This window comes from Pelobates fuscus, chromosome 1 (assembly GCF_036172605.1).
Source record: "Pelobates fuscus isolate aPelFus1 chromosome 1, aPelFus1.pri, whole genome shotgun sequence".
NCBI lineage: Eukaryota > Metazoa > Chordata > Amphibia > Anura > Pelobatidae > Pelobates > Pelobates fuscus.
Genome location: NC_086317.1, coordinates 129616964 through 129634772, shown reverse-complemented (window position 1 = coordinate 129634772; position 17809 = coordinate 129616964). Strand labels below are relative to the sequence as shown.

General features: G+C 46.4%; 1 non-coding gene across 1 annotated transcript; it reads right to left on the bottom strand.

Moving 5' to 3' along the window:
• Positions 1-937: 937 nt before the first annotated feature.
• TRNAS-GCU (transfer RNA serine (anticodon GCU)) lies at positions 938-1019 on the bottom strand. Its single transcript has one exon. It is a non-coding gene; the product is annotated as a tRNA-Ser (tRNA).
• Between the last annotated feature and the right edge of the window lie 16790 nt (positions 1020-17809).

Sequence of the window (17809 nt, the reverse complement as noted above, 5' to 3'; positions counted from 1 at the left end):
GAGTATTTTGACTATTATCATTTATGTTAAGTCCCGCCATTCTACAGCTCGGTATACGTTGTCCTTGTTCATTGTTTATACATTTATATATTACATAGCTCAGCGCATTGGGTCATTTTGTAATTGAGACACCAGCGCTGACGAGAGATAAGAAAAGCAGAAACATTTTGGTGCATAAATAGTAGAGAACCAAAGGTGTCACTTGAATAGAAAGTGACCACAAGGTTAAAATTCCAATCCACTCCAATAAGATCCTAAGGGAGAAAATAATAATAAATAACAAAAGAACTTTATTAGCAATTTTGTTATTTATTATTTTCTCCTTTAGAATCTTATTGGAGTGGATTGGAAATTTAACCTTGTGGTCACTTTTGATTTAATTTTGATTTAAATTTTGATTTAAACTCTAATTTGCGTTATTTTTACAGTTACAGATTGGGGATGATAATAATGTGAATTTTTGTTTGTGTTAGTTGTTTTTAAGACAAGCCTTAGTGTTAGGCACTACACATCGGGGGAAAAAAATGTGTGCTTTTTTCCTGTCGATTTTGCCGTCAAGTGTCAGGGCAAATTGGTTCTCTTTGCCGAGGTGAGGAAAAGACAAGGTGTGCTCTTGTTTCCTGGACTTAATCAAAATAATTTTGATTTGAGCTCTAATTTGCGTTATTTTTACAGTTACAGATTGGGGATGATAATAATGTGAATTTTTGTTTGAATAAGTTGTTTTTAAGACAAGCATTATTGTTATGCTATAGGTATCAATGGGAAAAATGGTGCTTATTTCCAACTTGTGGAATGCGACTCTGTGCCTATTTATGGTGTAAAAATTCCCTGGACCCTCCATTAAAATATCCTTGCAAATAAATGACAGTTGACTAACACAGACAGTAACGTGAGTTTACAAAGTTCTCTGAGGAACAGAGTTTTGAAGAAAAGTCGACAAAGATGGGATTTGAACCCATGCGTGCAGAGCACAATGGATTAGCAGTCCATCGCCTTAACCACTCGGCCACCTCGTCTGACAGTGGCGCACACAAGCTGTTAGACGCAGTCGGTGAAGTGCACGTGGCCGTATCGACCAACTCAGCAAAAGGCTAATATTCACATTTTACAAATCTAAAACTTGAAAGAAGAGCAGAAATTACAATGATCATTTTGAATGATTTTTATGGATCATATCAATAAACTCCTAGAAATAAGAGATGTAGTAAATGATACATTAACCAAGGATGTTGAAAACTTTGCTAAACTTGATGCACTCCAATACTGGATATGTATACTTAGTTCTCCTTACCTAGCATGGAATAAATGAATTCCCTGTCAATTTTGCCTACAAGTGTGTCTAGAATAGGTCTCCTATCATTTTCTCAATGAATCATAAATAATTGTGTTTTGCGTCCTGGTTTGTGTTAGTTCTTCGGTTACAGATTGGGGATGCTAATCATGGGAATTTTTGCTTGTGTTAGTTGTTTTTAAGACAAGCCTTAGTGTTATGCTGTGCATATCGGGGGGCAGGGTGCTTTTTCCCTGTTGATTTTGCTGTCAAGTGTCAGGGCAAAATGGTTCTCTTTGACGAGGTGAGGAAAAGGCATGAGTGCTAGTGTTGTCGCGAACCCGAAATTTTCGGTTCGCGAACTGCAAATGCGAACTTCCTCAAATGTTCGCGAACCGGCGAACCGCGCGAACCGCCATTGACTTCAATGGGCAGGCGAATTTTAAAACCAACAGGGACTCTTTCTGGCCACAAAAGTGATGGAAAAGTTGTTTCAAGGGGACTAACACCTGGACTGTGGCATGCCGGAGGGGGATCCATGGCAAAACTCCCATGGAAAATTGCACAGTTGATGCAGAGTCTGCTTTTAATCTATAAAGGGCAGAAATCACCTAACATTGACACCTGTCCTCAAAGCCCCTGATACACACTGACACAGAGCAGAATAGAGACTGTTCCCCGTCCTCAGAGACCATGATACACACTGACACAGAGCAGAATAGAGACTGTTACCCCTACATAGGGTCACTTGGCAGATATGGCGGGGTCGTGGGAGGGGGAGGATGACTTTCACCTCTTCCCCTGTTACATTCCCGTTGTGCTTTATACGCTGTATAAAGCATACTATTTAATTTGATCAGCATGGCCACTTGAGTTTTTATAGTTTTCACGCTGCTTGTAGTTTATATATGGTTCACAAAAATCAAACAAACGATAAAGTAAACATGTTAGGATTCAGAATATTCTTTCAAACCCTTATACATTGTGTGTACGTATTTTTTGTCTTAAGTTTGTGGCTTTAAAGAGGTTTACGTTGTTTCTATGATGTGCATAACATGTTCTTGTAAATGTTTGTTAAATTTTTCCTGGAATTGTAATTTTTGAATCTGAATAAAGATAGTCAAATCCCTGATACACACTGACACAGAGCGGAATAGAGACTGTTCCCCCTACATAGGGTCACTTGGCAGATATGGATTGACACCTGTCCTCAAAACCCCTGATACACACTGACACAGAGCAGAATAGAGACTGTTCCCCCTACATAGGGTCACTTGGCAGATATGGATTGACACCTGTCCTCAGAGACCATGATACACACTGACACAGAGCAGAATAGAGACTGTTCCCCGTCCACAGAGACCATGATACACACTGACACAGAGCAGAATAGAGACTGTCCCCCCTACATAGGGTCACTTGGCAGGTATGGATTGACACCTGTCCTCAAAGCCCCTGATACACACTGACACAGAGCAGAATAGAGACTGTTCCCCCTACATAGGGTCACTTGGCAGATATTGATTGACACCTGTCCACAGAGACCATGATACACACTGACACAGAGCAGAATAGAGACTGTCCCCCCTACATAGGGTCACTTGGCAGGTATGGATTGACACCTGTCCTCAAAGCCCCTGATACACACTGACACAGAGCAGAATAGAGACTGTTCCCTGTCCACAGAGACCATGATACACACTGACACAGAGCAGAATAGAGACTGTTCACCGTCCACAGAGACCATGATACACACTGACACAGAGCAGAATAGAGACTGTTCCCCGTCCACAGAGACCATGAAACACACTGACACAGAGCAGAATAGGGACTGTTACCCCTACATAGGGTCACTTGGCAGGTATGGATTGACACCTGTCCTCAAAGCCCCTGATACACACTGACACAGAGCAGAATAGAGACTGTTCCCTGTCCACAGAGACCATGATACACACTGACACAGAGCAGAATAGAGACTGTTCACCGTCCACAGAGACCATGATACACACTGACACAGAGCAGAATAGAGACTGTTCACCGTCCACAGAGACCATGATACACACTGACACAGAGCAGAATAGAGACTGTTCCCCGTCCACAGAGACCATGATACACACTGACACAGAGCAGAATAGGGACTGTTCTCCCTACATAGGGTCACTTGGCAGGTATGGATTCACACCTGTCCTCAAAGCCCCTGATACACACTGACACAGAGCAGAATAGAGACTGTTCCCTGTCCACAGAGTCCATGATACACACTGACACAGAGCAGAATAGAGACTGTTCCCCGTCCACAGAGATCATGAAACACACTGACACAGAGCAGAATAGAGACTGTTCCCCGTCCACAGAGACCATGATACACACTGACACAGAGCAGAATAGGGACTGTTACCCCTACATAGGGTCACTTGGCAGGTATGGATTGACACCTGTCCTGAAAGCCCCTGATACACACTGACACAGAGCAGAATAGAGACTGTTCCCTGTCCACAGAGACCATGATACACACTGACACAGAGCAGAATAGAGACTGTTCCCCGTCCACAGAGACCATAATACACACTGACACAGAGCAGAATAGGGACTGTTCCCCCTACATAGGGTCACTTGTGTCAGGGTACCTGTGGTCTCTACCTCCGAAAGAGGTAGAGACTTAGCTGTTCCTCCATCCAGACGGTCTGATGGCTCCCTTCCCCGCGGTCTATCCGGTCATGCGAGGCCGGCCGCGAGGGAGTGACTGCCTTTTACAGCATCTAGGCAGGAAGTAGTCATCAGGACACTCCCCCGGAACGACCTGTCAGTCAATTGCTGCAGGACCAATCAGGACGCCTCGGAGGCGTGGTTACTGCTCTGAACAGGGTATTTAACAGAGCTTCTTTCATTAGCTCATTGCCCTGTCGTGGTTCTAGCTTGTTCTAGTCACTCAGTGCTTGTGTATTCTATTATCCCTTTTGGTTTTGACCCGGCTTGTTTACCTTACTCTGCTTATCTCTGTTACCCTTGATTCGGCTTGTCTCTCGCTTACCTGTCTTCTGTTACCCTCGACCTCGGCTTGTCTTTGACCATTCTATACTGTACTACTTACGTTAGTCCGGCCATTCTAAGGTCCGGTATACGTATCTGGCTACTGTTTGTACTCTGCGTGTTGGATCCCTGTCCCGATCCTGACATTACGACAGGGCCAATGGATCCTGCAAGTACAAACAGTCAGCTGGCTGCTCCTGATCCTAGGTTTGAAGCCATGGATCACAGAATGGATAAGATGGCGCTTGCGCTACAGGCTCTATTAGCTTGTGCCAATAACCCACCAGAGGAGATACGTAATACCCCTGTTTCTCCTGTCGGTTCAGGTCTAGAGGTAGCCACAGTGGGTGCTTCTTCTCACATTACCCCCCCAGTACGCTATGGTGGGGCTCCTGAGAAGTGTCGTGGTTTTTTAAACCAAATTAGTATCCACTTTGAATTGCAACCTCGCTCTTATCCTACAGATACGGCAAAAGTAGGATTTATTATCACCCTACTCATTGAGAAAGCTCTGAGATGGGCCAACCCACTATGGGAGAACGATAATCCATTAGTTTATAACTATAACGCATTTGTAGCTGCTTTTAGAAGAACATTTGACCCTCCAGGTAGAAAGGTTAATGCAGCCAGATTACTGTTGCGCCTGAGACAGGAGAACCAAACACTGGTGGATTATGCACTAGAGTTCAGGTCTCTGGCGGCAGAAATCAAGTGGAATGAGCAGGCGTATATGGATGTATTTTTGAATGGCCTATCTGATGTAATCCTTGATGAGGTTGCTACCAGAGAACTCCCTGAGAATTTAGAGGATTTAATTTCGTTCATCTCTCGTATAGATGAACGTCTAAGAGAGAGACAGAACACTCGAGAGAGGAACCAGAGACCTTCTTTTAGGTTAGCTCCCGCTGTTCCAAGTCCTGACTCCACGATATCTTTGCTTACTGAACCTATGCAGATAGGGTATACCCGCCTCTCTGAGGAGGAAAGACAGCACAGGAGAAGAGAGAGTTTGTGTATGTATTGTGGAGCCAAGGGTCATTTACTCTCGAACTGTTCTAACCGCCCGGGAAACGCTCGCACCTAAGTCTCTCTAGAGGACAGGCCTTGGGTGTTTCTATTTTGTCCTCTACTCCTGATTATAAAGATCACAGGCTTCTGCTACCAGTTTCCTTAACTTGGGGGAAGGAAGTAGTAAGGGCTATGGCATTGATAGATTCCGGTGCTGCTGAGAATTTTATCGACCAAGCCTTTGCTAGTAAGAACAATTTCCCATCCCAGCTAAGGGAGACACCTTTGGCCGTTGAGGCCATTGATGGTAGACCACTACTAGACCCTGTTATCTTTCGTGAGACCATACCCATTAATTTAAATGTTGGTATCCTACACGTGGAGAAATTATCTCTTATGCTCATTTCGTCTCCTTCCGTTCCCATAGTTCTGGGGTACCCATGGTTGAAAAAACATAACCCTATTATCGATTGGGAGTTAGGAGAGATACTCTCATGGGGCCAGGGCTGCCAGGATCGGTGTTTGTGCAAGGTTTCTCCATTAGCTAATATTAACATACCGGAGAATCCTACTCAGTCCACAGAAAGACAAATACCAGACCTTTACCTAGACTTAAGGGCAGTGTTTGACAAGAAGAATGCCGATTCTTTGCCTCCACACAGGTCATTTGACTGTAAGATTAAGCTTCTACCCGGCACTATGCCTCCGAGGGGCCATGTATATCCTTTGTCTGTTCAGGAAAACTCGGTTCTAGAGGAGTATATTCGGGAGAATTTAGAAAAGGGATTCATCAGGAGGTCTTCTTCTCCGGCCGGGGCTGGGTTCTTTTTCATTAAGAAGAAGGATGGCACGCTGAGACCTTGTATCGATTACCGAGGCTTGAATAAAATAACTGTCAGAAATGCCTATCCTATCCCACTGATTACCGAGTTATTTGATCGTCTTAAGGGCTCCAAAATCTTCACCAAGTTAGATCTCAGAGGGGCTTACAATTTGGTGAGAATCCAGCAAGGTCACGAGTGGATGACGGCATTCAATACCCGGTATGGCCATTACGAATACACTGTTATGCCATTTGGACTATGCAATGCTCCTGCAGTATTTCAAGATTTGATTAATGAGGTACTTAGGGAGTTTCAGCATGATTGTGTTATTGTTTACCTGGACGACATACTAATACACTCTAAGGAGATTGAGACTCACCATAGACAGGTCAGAAAGGTATTACACAAGCTGCTGCAACATGGTCTATATTGCAAATTGGAGAAGTGCAGTTTTGATCAGTCTCAGGTAGACTTTCTTGGATACGTGATTTCTGGGGAAGGTTTTAAAATGGATCCTGTAAAACTTCAATCTATTTTAGACTGGCCCTTGCCCAAAGGACTCAAGGCTATCCAAAGGTTTATTGGTTTTTCCAACTACTATAGGCGCTTCATTAAAGGATACTCCTCTATCATTGCGCCTATTACCAATATGACCAAACAAGGGGCTGATACTAAGTTCTGGTCTAAGGAAGCTCTGGGTGCTTTCAAGACTCTCAAGGAACTTTTTGCCTCGGCTCCCATTCTAGTCCATCCTGATACGACTCTGCCTTTCTTGCTCGAGGTCGATGCCTCTGAGACAGCAGTTGGGGCTGTTCTGTCTCAAAGGTTAGGGGTGGATAAACCGTTACACCCTTGTGGTTTCTTCTCTAAGAAATTTTCTGGGCCTGAGAGCAGATATGACATCGGGGAAAGGGAACTGTTAGCAGTCATTAAAGCCTTAAAGGAGTGGAGACATTTGTTGGAGGGGACCCTACACCCTATTACGATTTTGACGGCCCACCAAAAACTTGTCCTATATTGGGGAGGCTAAGCGCTTATCCTCTAGACAAGCTCGTTGGTCCTTATTCCTGACTCACTTCAATTATGTACTGACTTACAGACCTGGTTCTAAAAACTCTAAAGCCGATGCATTATCTCGCCAATATGAACCTTCTACTGTACCTAAACCAGTTCTTTCTTCTATAGTTCCGAAAGGCAATATCATTGCTAATACGAATCTCAGGATTCATTCTCCATTACTGGCCGAGATCATTAAGTTGCAACATCTAGCACCTAAACAGACTCCATTTCGTTCCTCCTGCTCTTCAACTGGAACTTTTACAGTGTTTACATAATAGCAAGATGGCGGGACATCCTGGTATTCGCAAAACTTACGCGTTGATCTCTAAGGACTTCTGGTGACCTGCTTTACGGAGGGATATTGAGGAGTTCATCGCTGCATGTGAAGTTTGTACTAAAACCAAACAACCCCATACGCTTCCATGTGGATTCCTGCAACCCTTGGAGGTTCCAGAAAAACCATGGTCCTGTTTGGCCATGGACTTTATTGTCGATCTACCTATCTCTAAAAGACAGACTGTTATCCTCACCGTGGTTGACAGGTTTACTAAGATGGCACACTTCATTCCCCTGCCTAAACTCCCGTCTTCTCCCGAATTGGCAGAGATATTCGCTAAGGAGATTTTTCGCCTACATGGGATACCCTCTCAAATTGTATCGGACAGAGGCTCCCAATTTGTTTCCCGCTTTTGGAGGTCCTTCTGCTCTCAACTTGGTATTAAATTAAACTTTTCTTCTGCCTATCATCCTCAGTCTAACGGAGCTGCTGAACGTACCAACCAGAAAATTGAACAATATTTACGATGCTTTGTTTCTGAACACCAGGATGATTGGGTCGGTTTGATTCCTTGGGCGGAGTTTGCACACAACAATCTCGTTTGCGATTCTACTCATTCAAGCCCCTTCTTCATGAATTATGGTTTTCATCCGTCTATTCTTCCTTCGGATTCTCCTTCCCAGGGTGTGCCGTCGGTTGATGTTCATGTTGCCAATTTGAGGAAGTTGTGGGATCAAACTCGACAAATCCTTGTGCACAACTCTATGTTGGTCAAGAAACACGCTGATAAACGTAGAAGGGCGGCTCCGGTCTTTGTTCCAGGTGATAGGGTATGGCTGAGCACGAGGAACATCCGTTTAAAAGTGCCCTCCATGAAGTTCGCTCCTCGTTATATTGGACCCTACAGGGTGCTGACCCGTATCAATCCAGTTGCGTATCGTTTAGCTCTTCCTAATACCTTACGCATCCCGAACTCGTTTCACGTTTCATTGCTGAAACCACTCATATGTAACAGATTTTCCTCCACAATAGCCCCTCCTCGCTCCGTTCAGGTGGAGGGTCAGGAGGAGTATGAGGTTAACTCTATTATTGATTCTCGAATCTCCCGGGGGAGAGTACAATATCTGGTTGATTGGAAGGGATATGGTCCTGAGGAGAGGAGTTGGGTACCTCAGGAGGATGTTCATGCTCCCCGTCTCGGCAGGGCGTATCACTCTCGCTTCCCATCTCGTCCCGGTTCATTCCGCCCGGTGGGCGTATCTGAGAGGGGGGGTACTGTCAGGGTACCTGTGGTCTCTACCTCCGAAAGAGGTAGAGACTTAGCTGTTCCTCCATCCAGATGGTCTGATGGCTCCCTTCCCCGCGGTCTATCCGGTCATGCTAGGCCGGCCGCGAGGGAGTGACTGCCTTTTACAGCATCTAGGTAGGAAGTAGTCATCAGGACACTCCCCCGGAACGACCTGTCAGTCAATTGCTGCAGGACCAATCAGGACGCCTCGGAGGCGTGGTTACTGCTCTGAACAGGGTATTTAACAGAGCTTCTTTCATTAGCTCATTGCCCTGTCGTGGTTCTAGCTTGTTCTAGTCACTCAGTGCTTGTGTATTCTATTATCCCTTTTGGTTTTGACCCGGCTTGTTTACCTTACTCTGCTTATCTCTGTTACCCTTGATTCGGCTTGTCTCTCGCCTACCTGTCTTCTGTTACCCTCGACCTCGGCTTGTCTTTGACCATTCTATACTGTACTACTTACGTTAGTCCGGCCATTCTAAGGTCCGGTATACGTATCTGGCTACTGTTTGTACTCTGCGTGTTGGATCCCTGTCCCGATCCTGACAACTTGGCAGGTATGGATTGACACCTGTCCTCAAAGCCCATGATACACACTGGGGGGAGCTACTGTCCTCCCCAACCACTACGCGGTGGGTGGGGGCCATAAATCACAATGGGGGGACCTACTGTCCTCCCCCCTCGGCCCCCACCCCTGCGCGGTGGGTGGGGGCCATAAATCACAATGGGGGGGCCTACTTTCCTCCCCCCGGCCCCCATCCCTGCGCGGTGGGTGGGGGGCATAAATCACAATGGGACGGACCTACAGATAGGAGTGGAGTATTGTTCATATCAGTTTAATACCTTCCGCGTCTCCTATCAGTGGACGTGTATATGGCAGCCATTTTAGGAACCGCACACCTGGGACCCGAGCAAGGTCACCTCGTTCAAGCTGCTCTGGTTCCTTGATGAGCCAGCTGCCTGTGAGTTAACATGTCCTGCGGAGAAGCACTCTGTACTGTAAAGCCTCACCACAAAAAAATTAAATAAATAACAGCACTCGGAGTGGTGAGTTTAGTAAATGTTCATATCAGTTTAATACCTTCCGCGTCTCCTATCAGTGGACGTGTATATGGCAGCCATTTTAGGAACCGCACACCTGGGACCCGAGCAAGGTCACCTCTTTCAACAGGCGACAAGATATGGCCCTGTAAAACTCTCCTGGATATTATGTACAATTTCTATGGATATGGCATTGATTTATGTAACAGGGAGATGGAAGAAGATGCTTGGTCGGTCCTCTTACTTGAAATTTGTGGCACTGCGCGGGCAAGCTAATGTGCCACCAGATAGGAGTGGTGAGTTTAGTATTGTTCATATCAGTTTAATACCTTCCGCGTCTCCTATCAGAGGACATGTATATGGCAGCCATTTTAGGAACCGCACACCTGGGACCCGAGCAAGGTCACCTCTTTCAACAGGCGACATGATTTGGCCCTGTAAAACTATCCTGGATATTCTCTACAAGTTCTATGGATATGGCATTGATTTATGTAACAGGGAGATGGAAGAAGATGCTTGGTCGGTCCTCTTACTTGAAATTTGTGGCACTGCGTGGGCAAGCTAATGTGCCACCAGATAGGAGTGGTGAGTTTAGTATTGTTCATATCAGTTTAATACCTTCCGCGTCTCCTATCAGTGGACGTGTAAATGGCAGAGATTTTTAATTGTTGAATCACCTCCCCTTTTTAGGCCAAGGTGGGAAGATGCTTAGACCACTGGTATATTGGTGCCATCCTGGAGGATTTTTTTTTTGTTTGGTTTTTGAAGCCACAGTGCTGCACCAGTGGGCCTAAAAATTAGGCATGTACACATGCCTGAAAAATTTGGTATTGTTGCAGCCGCTGCTGTAGCAGCGGCCAGAAAAATTGATGTTTGTTTCACAGGCAGAAAGTGCCCTAAAACATGGCGTCTTGAACCCTAGTTGGTGGCGGATAAGTCACGCAAGTCAAACGTCATTCAGAGCTAAAATACAGCAGCGTGTGGACCATTTTTAGCCCAAGGCAGCTCATCTCATCAGGCCTTTTTTAATCGAATGTATCGCCCAGTGTCAATCCCTTCGGGATCCATCCCTCATTCATCTTAATAAAGGTGAGGTAATCTAGACTTTTTTGACCTAGGCGACTTCTCTTCTCAGTGACAATACCTCCTGCTGCACTGAAGGTCCTTTCTGACAGGACACTTGAAGCGGGGCAGGCCAGAAGTTCTATCGCAAATTGGGATAGCTCAGGCCACAGGTCAAGCCTGCACACCCAGTAGTCAAGGGGTTCATCGCTCCTCAGAGTGTCGATATCTGCAGTTAAGGCGAGGTAGTCTGCTACCTGTCGGTCGAGTCGCTCTCTGAGGGTGGATCCCGAAGGGCTGTGGCGATGCATAGGACTTAAAAAGGTCTGCATGTCCTCCATCAACAACACGTCTTTAAAGCGTCCTGTCCTTGCCGGCGTGGTCGTGGGAGGAGGAGGAGGATGACTTCCACCTCTCCCCCTGTTAGATTCCCGTTGTGCTGTGACATCACCCTTATACGCTGTGTAAAGCATACTTTTTAATTTATTTTGCAAATGCTGCATCCTTTCCGACTCGTAATTCGGTAACATTTCCGCCACTTTCTGCTTATACCGGGGGTCTAGTAGCGTGGACACCCAGTACAGGTCGTTCTCCTTCAGCCTTTTTATACGAGGGTTCCTCAACAGGCAGGACAGCATGAAAGACCCCATTTGCACAAGGTTGGATGCCGAGCTACTCATTTCCCGTTCCTCCTCCTCACTGATGTCATTGAAGGTATGTTCTTCCCCCCAGCCACGTACAACACCACGGGTGCCAGATAGGTGACAACGAGCACCCTGGGATGCGTGTTGTGTTTGGTCTTGCTCCTCCTCCTCCTCCTCCTCAAAGCTACATTCCTCCTCTGACTCCTCTTCCTCACAATCCTCTTCCAGCGTTGCCGCAGGTCCAGCAAGCGATGCTGATAAGGCTGTTTCTGGTGGTGATGGTGACCACAACTCTTCCTCTTCCTCTTCACGCTCATCTACAGCCTGATCCAGCACTCTTCGCCGGGCACGCTCCAGGAAGAAAACAAATGGTATGATGTCGCTGATGGTGCCTTCGTTGCGACTGACTAGGTTTGTCACCTCCTCAAAAGGACGCATGAGCCTACAGGCATTGCGCATGAGCGTCCAGTAACGTGGCAAAAAAATTCCCAGCTCCCCAGAGGCTGTCCTAGCACCCCGGTCATACAAATATTCATTAACAGCTTTTTCTTGTTGGAGCAGGCGGTCGAACATTAGGAGTGTGGAATTCCAACGTGTAGGGCTGTCGCAAATCAAGCGCCTCACTGGCATATTGTTTCGCCGCTGGATATCGGCAAAGTGAGCTATGGCCGTGTAGGAACGCCTGAAATGGCCACACACCTTCCTGGCCTGCTTCAGGAGGTCCTGTAAACCTGTGTACTTATGCACAAAGCGTTGTACGATCAGATTACACACATGTGCCATGCACGGCACATGTGTCAACTTGCCCAACTTCAATGCCGCTATCAAATTCTTTCCGTTGTCACACACCACTTTGCCGATATCCAGTTGCTGCGGAGTCAGCCACTTTTCCACCTGTGCGTTCAGGGCGGACAGGAGTGCTTGTCCGGTGTGACTCTCTGCTTTCAAGCAAGTCAAACCCAAGACGGCGTGACACTGCCATATCCGGGATGTGGAATAGTACCTGGGGAGCTGGGAGGGTGCCGTTGATGTGGAGCAAGACACAGCAGCACAAGAGGACTCAGCCGAGGAGGTTATGGAAGAGGATGGAGTAGGAGGAGTAGAGGAGGTGGCAGCAGGACTGCCTGCAATTCGTGGCGGTGTCACCAACTCCTCTGCAATGCCACGCATTCCTTGCTTGTCAGCCGTCAGCAGGTTTACCCAATGCGCAGTGTAGGTGATATACCTGCCCTGACCATGCTTTGCAGACCAGGTATCAGTGGTCAGATGGACCCTTGCCCCAACACTGTGTGCCAGACATGCCATGACTTCCTTTTGCACAATCGAGTACAAGTTGGGGAATGGCTTTTTTTGAAAAGAAATTCCGGCCGGGTACCTTCCACTGCGGTGTCCCAATAGCTACAAATTTTTTGAATGCCTCAGACTCAACCAGATTGTATGGTAAAAGCTGGCAGGCTAATAGTTCGGACAAGCCAGCTGGCAGACGCTGGGCAAGGGGGTGACTTGGTGACATTGGCTTCTTACTCTCAAACATGTCCTTGACAGACACATGACTGTGGGCAGATGAGCGGGAACTGCTCAAGGCGGGAGACGGAGTGGCGGATGGTTGAGAGGGGGCAAGAAGGACAGCAGTGGTTGACATGGCTGAAGATGCTAGACCAGGAGGAGGATGGCGGCTTAGAGTAGGCGTGCTGCTTGTACTCATGTGTTGATCCCATAGGCGTTTGTGATGTGAGATCATGTGCCTACGCAAAGCAGTTGTACCTAGGTGGGTGTTGGACCTCCCACGACTCAGTTTCCTTTGGCACAGGTTGCAAATGGCATCGCTGTTGTCCGAGGCAGACACACAAAAAAAATGCCACACTGCTGAGCTCTGCAATGACGGCATTCTGGTGGTGGACACAGCATGCGTTGATTGGCGTGCTGTCGGGCTGACCCTGGGTGCCAATGCATGCTGTCTGACTGTGCCACTAGCTCCTTCCGACGACCCCCCCCTGCTTCCAACTCGTCTCCTCCTCCTCTCTGTCTCCCCATCTGAACTTTCACCCTGTTCTTCTTCTTGCCGAGCGGGCACCCACGTGACATCCATGGACGCATCGTCATCATCAACCGCTTCGCTTGTATCTGACAACTCAGAAAAGGAAGCAGCAGCGGGTACAACATCATCATCATCACACCGTACCTCCATGTGTTTAATGCTGCCTGCCTGATACATATCCCTGTTATCTACATCCTCTAGCAATAATGGTTGCGCATCACTCATTTCTTCAAACGGGTGTGTGAATAACTCCTCTGACATACCAAGTAAAGCGGCTGTGGTGCTAGTTTTGGTGATGGCGGCAGGCGGGTGAGTGGTATCTTGAGAGGTGCCTGAAGCTAAGCTGGAGGAGGATGGTGCGTCAAGGTTCCGAGCGGAGGCTGTACAAGATTGGGTGTCCTGTGTTAGCCAGTCAACTATGTCCTCAGAACTTTTCAAGTTCAGGGTACGTGGCTTCTGAAAACTGGGCATTATTCTAGGGCAAAAGGGAATCACAGCACCACGACCACGACGGCCCCTGCGGGGTGGCCTGCCTCTGCCTGTCATTTTTTTGGGATTAGTGGTACTATAAGTGCAAGCTACTGTGAGACCAGATATGATTGGCAATGTGAACTGTAAGAGTTCTGCAGAGCACACACTGTAGGCCTGAGACACCCGCTTGAAGACAAGTAACTGCTATTCAATCTATAACAGTGAAAAACAAATTTTGGTTTTAAAAGCACGCTATAGAGACACCAGATATGATTGGCAATGTGCACTGGAACAGTTCTGCAGAGCACACACTGTAGGCCTGAGACACCCGCTTGAAGACAAGTAACTGCTATTCAATCTATAACAGTGAAAAAAAAATTGGGTTTTAAAAGCACGCTATAGAGACACCAGATATGATTGGCAATGTGCACTGGAACAGTTCTGCAGAGCAAACACTGTAGGCCTGAGACACCCGCTTGAAGACAAGTAACTGCTATTCAATCTATAACAGTAAAAAACAAATTTTGGTTTTAAAAGCACGCTATAGAGACACCAGATATGATTGGCAATGTGCACTGGAACAGTTCTGCAGAGCACACACTGTAGGCCTGACACACCCGCTTGAAGACAAGTAACTGCTATTCAATCTATAACAGTGAAAAAAAAATTTTGGTTTTAAAAGCACGCTATAGAGACACCAGATATGATTGGCAATGTGCACTGGAACAGTTCTGGAGAGCACACGCTGAAGGAAGGACTGACAGAGCCGCTTGAAGGACACTGACTGGCTGCTATTAGCTTACACTAGAAACCTTTTTTCTCTGTAAAAGCACGCTAAAGAGACACCAAATATGATTGGCAACTGTCAAAGCACGCTGAAGTAGGCCTGACACCCAGACGCTTGCAGACAACTAACTGCTCTTCTATTACAGTGAAAAAAAATTATTTATTTTAAATCTAAAGCTTAAGCTATTGTAAAAACAGATATGAGTGGTGGCACTGGGCAAGAGGGCACAGTATCCACTGTGAACCTCAAACAGAAGCTGGCAGGCAGGCAACTGCTCTTCTATTACAGTGGAAACAAAATTTTGGTTGTAAAAGCACGCTATAGAGACACCAGATATGAGTGGCAAATGTCAAAGTACGCTGGCAGGGTTGAGCAGGTCACACGCTGAAGGAAGGCCTGACAGAGCCGCTTGAAGGACACTGACTGGCTGCTATTAGCTTACACTGGAAACCTTTTTTCTTTGAAAAAGCACGCTATAGAGACACCAGATATGAGTGGCAATTGTCAAAGTACGCTGGCAGGGTTGTGCAGGGCACACGCTGAAGGAAGGCCTGACAGAGCCGCTTGAAGGACACTGACTGGCTGCTATTAGCTTACACTGGAAACCTTTTTTCTATGTAAAAGCACGCTATAGAGACACCAGATATGAGTGGCAATTGTCAAAGTACGCTGGCAGGGTTGTGCAGGGCACACGCTGAAGGAAGGCCTGACAGAGCCGCTTGAAGGACACTGACTGGCTGCTATTAGCTTACACTGGAAACCTTTTTTCTTTGTAAAAGCACGCTAAAGAGACACCAGATATGATTGGCAACTGTCAAAGCACGCTGGCACAGGTCTGCAGAGCACACGCTGAAGTAGGCCTGACACCCAGACGCTTGCAGACAACTAACTGATCTTCTATTACAGTGAAAAAAAATGATTTCTTTAAAATCTAAAGCTTAAGCTATTGTTAAAACAGATATGAGTGGTGGCACTGACTGTGCAAATGGGCAAGGCATCCAACCTGACACAGAAGCTGGCAGGCAGGCAACTGCTCTTCTATTACAGTGAAAAAAAATGATTTCTTTTAAATCTAAAGCTTAAGCTATTGTAAAAACAGATATGAGTGGTGGCAATGGGCAAGAGGGCACAGTATCCACTGTGAACCTCACACAGAAGCTGGCAGGCAGGCAACTGCTCTTCTATTACAGTGGAAACAAAATTTTGGTTGTAAAAGCACGCTATAGAGACACCAGATATGAGTGGCAACTGTCAAAGTACGCTGGCAGGGTTGTGCAGGGCACACGCTGAAGGAAGGCCTGACAGAGCCGCTTGAAGGACACTGACTGGCTGCTATTAGCTTACACTGGAAACCTTTTTTCTTTGAAAAAGCATGCTATAGAGACACCAGATATGAGTGGCAATTGTCAAAGTACGCTGGCAGGGTTGTGCAGGGCACACGCTGAAGGAAGGCCTGACAGAGCCGCTTGAAGGACACTGACTGGCTGCTATTAGCTTACACTGGAAACCTTTTTTCTTTGTAAAAGCACGCTATAGAGACACCAGATATGAGTGGCAATTGTCAAAGTACGCTGGCAGGGTTGTGCAGGGCACACGCTGAAGGAAGGCCTGACAGAGCCGCTTGAAGGACACTGACTGGCTGCTATTAGCTTACACTGGAAACCTTTTATCTTTGTAAAAGCACGCTAAAGAGACACCAGATATGATTGGCAACTGTCAAAGCACGCTGGCACAGGTCTGCAGAGCACACGCTGAAGTAGGCCTGACACCCAGACGCTTGCAGACAACTAACTGATCTTCTATTACAGTGAAAAAAAATGATTTCTTTAAAATCTAAAGCTTAAGCTATTGTTAAAACAGATATGAGTGGTGGCACTGACTGTGCAAATGGGCAAGGCATCCAACCTGACACAGAAGCTGGCAGGCAGGCAACTGCTCTTCTATTACAGTGAAAAAAAATGATTTCTTTAAAATCTAAAGCTTAAGCTACTGTTAAAACAGATATGAGTGGTGGCACTGACTGTGCAAATGGGCAAGGCATCCAACCTGACACAGAAGCTGGCAGGCAGGCAACTGCTCTTCTATTACAGTGAAAACAAATTATTTATTTAAAATCTAAAGCTTAACAAATTGTTAAAACAGATATGAGTGGTGGCACTGACTGTGCAAATGGGCAAGGCATCCAACCTGACACAGAAGCTGGCAGGCAGGCAACTGCTCTTCTATTACAGTGAAAACAAATTATTTATTTTAAATCTAAAGCTTAACCAATTGTTAAAACAGATATGAGTGGTGGCACTGGGCAAGTAGGCACAGTATCCAATGTGAACCTCACACAGAAGCTGGCAGGCAGGCACCTGCAATAACATTACACAGGAAAAAAAAAAAAGCAGCCTGATGTTATAGCCCTAAAAAGGGCTTTTTGGGGTGCTGTCCTTACAGCAGAGATCAGATGAGTCCTTCAGGATTGTAGTGGACACTAAATACCCTAGCCTAGCTATCAATTTCCCTATCTAATCAGCAGCAGCTAAACTTTCCCTCCTCTCACTAAGCATGCAGCTTCAGAATGAATCGAAAATGGATGCTGGGAGGGAGGTTGGAGGGTGTAGAAGGGAGGGAGTGCTGCTGATTGGCTGGAATGTGTCTGCTGACCGAGAGGCACAGGGTCAAAGTTTGCCCAATGATGACGAATAGGGGGCGGATCGAACCGCCCATGTGTTCGCCCACGGCGGCGAACGCGAACACGCTAAGTTCGCCGGGAACTGTTCGCCGGCGGACAGTTCGGTACATCACTAATGAGTGCGTCTCTTGGCATATGTAAGGTGTAAAAGTTCCCTTTCCATTTTGCCTTCAAGTGTGAAAAGAAAAGGTGTGCTATTGTTTTCCGGATTTAATCTAAAGTATTTTGATTTGAGCTATAATTTGTGTTATTTTTACAGTTACAGATTGGGGATGATAATAATGTGAATTTTTGTTTGTTTTAGTTGTTTTTAAGACAAGCCTTAGT